Raw genomic sequence first — 6,808 nt, 5'->3', positions numbered from 1 at the left:
TAATTTGGGCACGCCTTTCATCCGGATGTCAAAATACTGCCCCCTACCCTGGAGAAGTTTTAAACAGCTTGGAAAATACCAGAAAATTATATCATGGAAGTTTCTGATAGGCTAATTGACATCATTTGAGTCAATTGGAGGTGTACCTGTGGATGTATTTCAAGGCCTACCTTCAAACTCAGTGCCTCTTTGCTTGACATCATGGGAAAATCAAAAGAAATCAGCCAAGACCTCAGACAAAAAATTGTAGACCTGGTTCATCCTTGGGAGCAATATCCAAATGCCTGAAGGTACCACGTTCATCTGTACAAACAATAGTACGCAAGTATAAACACCACATGACCATGCAGCCGTCATACCGCTCAGGAAGGAGACGCGTTCTGTCTCCTAGAGATGAACGTACTTTGGTGCGAAAAAGTGCAAATCAATCCCAGAACAACAGCAAAGGACCTTGTGAAGATGCTGGAGGAAACAGGTACAAAAGTATCCATATCCACAATAAAAACAAGTCCTATATCGACATAACCTGAAAGGCCACTCAGCAAGGAAGAAGCCACTGCTCCAAAACCGCCATAAAAAAGCCAGACTAGGATTTGCAACTGCACATAGGGACAAAGATCATACTTTTTGGAGAAATGTCCTCTGGTCTGATGAAACAAAAACAGAACTGTTTGGCCATAATGACCATTGTTATGTTTGGAGGAAAAAGGGGGAGGCTTGCAAGCCGAAGAACACCATCCCAACCATGAAGCACGGGGGTGGCAGCATCATGTTGTGGGGGTTCTTTGCTGCAGGAGGGCCTGGTGCACTTCACAAAATAGATGGCATCATGAGGAAGGAAAATTATGTGGATACATTGAAGCAACATCTCAAGACATCAGTCAGGAAGTTAAAGCTTGGTCGCAAATGGGTCTTCCAAATGGACAATGACCCCAAGCATACTTCCAAAGTTGTGGCAAAATGGCTTAACCTCTCTAGGGTAGGGGGCAGTATTTGCACGGCCGGATAAAAAACGTACCCGATTTAATCTGGTTATTACTACTGCCCAGAAACTAGAATATGCATATAATTGTTTGATTTGGATAGAAAACACCCTAAAGCTTCTAAAACTGTTTGAATGGTGTCTGTGAGTATAACAGAACTCATATGGCAGGCAAAAACCTGAGAAGATTCCTTACAGGAAGTGCCCTCTCTGACCATTTCTTGGCCTTCTACACTCTCTTTATTGAAAACTGAGGATCTCTGCTGTAACGTGACACTTCCTACGGCTCCCATAGGCTCTCAGAAGGCGGCAGAACGTTGAATGATGACTTTGCAGCCCATTGCTGAAAAACAGTAGCGCATTTGGATAGTGGTCGATCAGAGAACAATGAGACAGGGGCGCGCGTGCACGAGAAGAGTCCATTTTAGATTTTTAGTCTTTGAACGAAAACAACGATTCCCGGTCGGAATATTATCGCTTTTTTTACGAGAAAAATCGCATAAAAATTGATTTTAAACATCGGTTGACATGCTTCGAAGTACAGTAATGGAATATTTAGAATTTTTTTGTCACGAAACGCGTCGGGCGCGTCACCCTTCGGATAGTGTCTTGAACGCACGAACAAAACAGAGGATATTTGAACATAACTATGGATTATTTTGAACCAAACCAACATTTGTTATTGAAGTAGAAGTCCTGGGAGTGCATTCTGACGAAGAACAGCAAAGGTAATCCAATTTTTCTTATAGTAAATCTGAGTTTGGTGAGTGCCAAACTTGGTGGGTGTCAAAATAGCTAGCCCGTGATGGCGAGCTATCTACTCAGAATATTGCAAAATGTGCTTTTGCCGAAAAGCTATTTTAAAATCGGACATAGCGATTGTATAAAGGAGTTCTGTATCTATAATTCTTAAAATAATTGTTATGTTTTTTGTGAACGTTTATCGTGAGTAATTTAGTAAATTCACCGGAAGTTTGCGGTGGGTATGCTAGTTCTGAACGTCACATGCTAATGTAAAAAGCTGTTTTTTTATACAAATATGAACTTGATTGAACAAAACATGCATGTATTGTATAACATAATGTCCTAGGAGTGTCATCTGATGAAGATCATCAAAGGTTAGTGCTGCATTTAGCTGTGGTTTGGGTTTACGTGACATTATATGCTAGCTTGAAAAATGGGTGTCTGATTATTTCTGGCTGGGTACTCTGCTGACATAATCTAATGTTTTGCTTTCGTTGTAAAGCCTTTTTGAAATCGGACTGTGTGGTTAGATTAACGAGAGTCATGTCTTTAAAATGGTGTAAAATAGTCATATGTTTGAGAAATTGAAGTAATAGCATTTCTAAGGTATTTGAATATCGCGCCACGGGATTCCACTGGCTGTTGAGTAGGTGGGACGATTTCGTCCCACATACCCTAGAGAGGTTTTAAGGACAACAAAGTGAAAGTATTGGAGTGGCCATCACAAAGCCCTGACCTCAATCCTATAGAACATTTGTGGGCAGAACTGAAAAACCGTGTGCGAGTGAGGAGGCCTACAAACCTGACTCAGTTACACCAGCTCAGTCAGGAGGAATGGGACAAAATTCACCCAACTTATTGTGGGAAGGTTGTGGAAGGCTACCCAAAACATTTGACCCAAGTTAAACTATTTAAAGGCAATGCTACCAAATACTAATTTAGTGTATGTAAACTTCTGACCCACTGGGAATGTGATGAAAGAAATGAAAGCTGAAATAAATCATTCTCTCTACTATTATTCTGACATTTCACATTCTTAAAATAAAGTGGTGATCATAGCTGACGTAAGACAGGGAATTTTTACTAGGATTAAATGTCAGGAATTGTGAAAAACTGAGTTTAAATGTAGTTGGCTAAGGTGTATGTAAACTTCCGACTTCAACTGTACGTCTCTCTCTCTCTCTCTCACCTGTTGAGGTGTATGTAAACTTCTCTCTCTCTCTCACCTGTTGAGGTGTATGTAAACTTCTCTCTCTCTCTCACCTGTTGAGGTGTATGTAAACTTCTCTCTCTCTCTCACCTGTTGAGGTGTATGTAAACTTCTCTCTCTCTCTCACCTGTTGAGGTGTATGTAAACTTCTCTCTCTCTCTCACCTGTTGAGGTGTATGTAAACTTCTCTCTCTCTCTCACCTGTTGAGGTGTCTTCATGATGAAGAGGAGGTTTCCTCTCAAACGACACCATCTCTCACACATGCCTGACAGAGAGAGTGAAAAAGTGTGTATGAGTGTGTACCTGCTTTTTGTGTGTTTGAGTATATTTGTGAGTGTGTGTGCAGTGTGTGTGTGTGTGTGTGTGTGTGTGTGTGTGTGTGTGTGTGTGTGTGTGTGTGTGTGTGTGTGTGTGTGTGTGTGTGTGTGTGTGTGTGTGTGTGTGTGTGTGTGTGTGTGTAGTGTGTGTAGCACTCACCCTGTGGTCTCCCTTGTCCACCCTGTGTCTCCCGCCCCACCCGCAGTCTCCCCTCTCTGTCGAAGCTGCTAGCAGGGCCCTTAGACAGGGAGGTTAGGTGGTGAGAATTCACCTTCATCCTCTCTTTCTTATCCTCCTCCTCCTCCTCTCTGCTTCATCACATTACAGAGCTATTCACACCTGGTTTTTACCTGTAAACACACACATCATTTGACGCTGTCGATCACATTTACAGCGTCATTGCATTTTTGGTACACCAGAATTACATTCGTTTCCAATGAAAAACGCTGCGTTTGCCTCGCAGCATTGCGTTGCGTTCTGTGTGGTGCGTATGTTGTTGGATTTATCGAACGTTTGCGTCAAACTGTATGCTGTAGACGGGGTTTAACAGAAATGTTCGCAGAAGGTGAATGTTGGAACTTTTGTTGCAGACAGATCCAGCTGATGCTGAGTAACATTTTCGCGCAATCTGACGCTGTCGCTGTGTTGGAAGTGTAACAGTGTAATTACGCTGTTAAATTCCTCCATAAAATGCCACTAACATCAAGGCGGTGACCCGATCCTGTAGGTTCATGCTCTACAACATTCGCAGAGTACGACCGTGCCTCACACAGGAAGCGGCGCAGGTCCTAATCCAGGCACTTGTCATCTCCCGTCTGGATTACTGCAACTCGCTGTTGGCTGGGCTCCCTGCCTGTGCCATTAAACCCCTACAACTCATCCAGAACGCCGCAGCCCGTCTGGTGTTCAACCTTCCCAAGTTCTCTCACGTCACCCCGCTCCTCCGCTCTCTCCACTGGCTTCCAGTCGAAGCTCGCATCCGCTACAAGACCATGGTGCTTGCCTACGGAGCTGTGAGGGGAACGGCACCTCCGTACCTTCAGGCTCTGATCAGGCCCTACACCCAAACAAGGGCACTCCGTTCATCCACCTCTGGCCTGCTCGCCTCCCTACCTCTGAGGAAGCACAGTTCCCGCTCAGCCCAGTCAAAACTGTTCGCTGCTCTGGCACCCCAATGGTGGAACAAGCTCCCTCACGACGCCAGGACAGCGGAGTCAATCACCACCTTCCGGAGACACCTGAAACCCCACCTCTTCAAGGAATACCTGGGATAGGATAAAGTAATCCTTCTAACCCCCCCCCTACTCTCCCCCCCCCCAAAAAAATATAGATGTACTATTGTAAAGTGGTTGTTCCACTGGATATCATAAGGTGAATCCACCAATTTGTAAGTCGCTCTGGATAAGAGCGTCTGCTAAATGACGTAAATGTAAATGTATTACGCCACCTCCTTTGTCTAATACACTCAAGTGATAAAGGTAGAGGATTCTGGGTAATCCACAGTAGATTTATGGAGAATTGCTGAGTGGGTGAGTTGAAAATTGAACGGTCCCGGGATAGAAATGTATAAAGTTGACTTTACGTGATAAAATCCACCTTTTAAATCGTACATTAGCAATTTTATATCATTAGTAACTACTGTAGTTGGGTTGGCGTCAAATAAGCCACTTTTGATATGTTATTTGCGGAATCTCAGTTTTCCAATGTGGGTTTTATGCTAAAGTTCCCTCTTTCAAATTGATAGCTAACGTGGAAAATACATCTTCTATTCATATCCCGTCGACTACTCATCATTCATCCATACTGTGAACTGTCCATCCATTGCTCCTTCCTGTGTTGACTCACTGATTTGAGGGACGGGACCAGGAAGTTCGCATAAGGCTCAGTACTAGTCCCTCTCTAGTTAGTAATACAACGGTGCCCCCTGTTGGTCAACACGAAGCATGTTCTCACTAAAAGTCTTGTAAAAACCAGTGTTGTGGAATCGTGAAACCAACAAACTATCCATGTTATATTTGCCTGCTCAACTCACTTAACATGTAAAGTTGTTGAACATGAGCCAACATTTGAAGTCCAATCTGGAAGTTGTAGGAGGATTTAACATACAGGACACAGAATGTAGTTGGGGTTGGGGGAATGACATTTTCATTAATTACCTAACATCCGTTATTCTTCAACTCATAACCATTCCCGAATACTTTAAAACATTTTAGATATCGCTCGTTGTGTGAAAACTTACCCAACAGAAATCCTGGAGGAAAATTCAACAGTTTGAACGGAAAGTTTAGTTGAAGCTCCGCGGGACCGAGCAGGAGGTGTCGCGCTGGACGACCTTTGTAGTTTGGACCCGGGTCTGTTATCAACATCATGCTTCCTCCCCTCATTACTTCAGGAAATTATTGTTGCTTCAATGAAAAGTATGGAGGCAGAAAGGACAGGCGTAAAGGACAAGTGAACTGAGAATAGAAAATAATATAAAATAACAATACAGTAAAACAGACACTGTAGAACAGAACAATAGAATAGAATACAGGAATATCAATTATGTAACCAAATACAGTAGGTTAGGCTACAAATCCCATAGCTCCACCTCTCGGGGTTCCTTGAAATGGACCTAAAGATGCCCATATCCCCACTGTAGCTCAGTTGGTAGAGCATGGCGCTTGCAACGCCAGGGTTGTGGGTTCGATTCCCACGGGGGGGGCAAGTATGTAAAAATGTATGCACTCGTCTGTAAGTCGCTCTGGATAAGAGCGTCTGCTAAATGACTTGAAATGTAAATATTGCTGAGAAGACTGGCTTAGAGCGGGAATACCACCCCAGCTGACTTACTTCTTTCTCCCGCTCTCTCTCTTCCTACCTCTTTCCCTATGGTTCTCTCTCAATTCCATTTTAGGGGCTTTATTGGCATGAGAAACATATGTTAACATTGCCAAGTAATGGATAATAAACAAAAGTGAAATAAACAATAAAAAATTAACAGTAAACATTACACTCACAAAAGTTCCAAAAGAATAAAGACATTTCAAATGTCATATTATGTCTATATACAGTGTTGTAACGATATGCAAATAGTTAAAGTACACAAATAAATAAACATAAATATGAGTTGTATTTACAATGGTGTTTGTTCTTCACTGGTTGCCCTTTTCTTGTGGCAACAGGTCACACATCTTGCTGCTGTGACGACACACTGTGGTATTTCACCCAGTAGATATGGGAGTTTATCAACGTTGGATTTGTTTTCAAATTCTTCGTGGGTCTGTCTCTCACTCCTTGCTGAGCCAGAGGGAGGTGCGAGAGAACGAGTTAAACTAGAGGAAGGTGGGAAGGAAACGTAAAACGCCTCGACAACAATCTCTTCGGGTTGCGTGATTAGATTGGAGGGAACGTATTCTCCTCAGCTACTTTCCTTTAAGGATTTACGTTTGATAAACCTACCTTGTCCCTTCCACCGTTTCAGAGGCTGAAACCACTGAACAAGATCCTAAATGAACGTTACGGTGGTGGAAAGAGAAAGAAAATAAAAAATACTCTTCACAGATTTCTGTGG

The 6,808-nt window shown here is 42.9% G+C and overlaps 1 long non-coding RNA gene across 1 annotated transcript; it reads right to left on the bottom strand.

Annotated features, from left to right (window-relative positions):
• Positions 1-3,137: 3,137 nt before the first annotated feature.
• LOC123738270 (uncharacterized) lies at positions 3,138-5,774 on the bottom strand. The gene is made up of 3 exons (XR_006767474.1): positions 5,495-5,774; positions 3,415-3,605; positions 3,138-3,202 (listed from the first exon to the last, which is right to left on the bottom strand). It is a non-coding gene; the product is annotated as an uncharacterized lncRNA (long non-coding RNA).
• Between the last annotated feature and the right edge of the window lie 1,034 nt (positions 5,775-6,808).

The sequence above is a fragment of the Salmo salar genome, unplaced genomic scaffold (genome assembly GCF_905237065.1).
Source record: "Salmo salar unplaced genomic scaffold, Ssal_v3.1, whole genome shotgun sequence".
In the NCBI taxonomy this organism is placed as follows: domain Eukaryota; kingdom Metazoa; phylum Chordata; class Actinopteri; order Salmoniformes; family Salmonidae; genus Salmo; species Salmo salar.
This window is presented reverse-complemented; position numbering and strand designations above follow the sequence as displayed.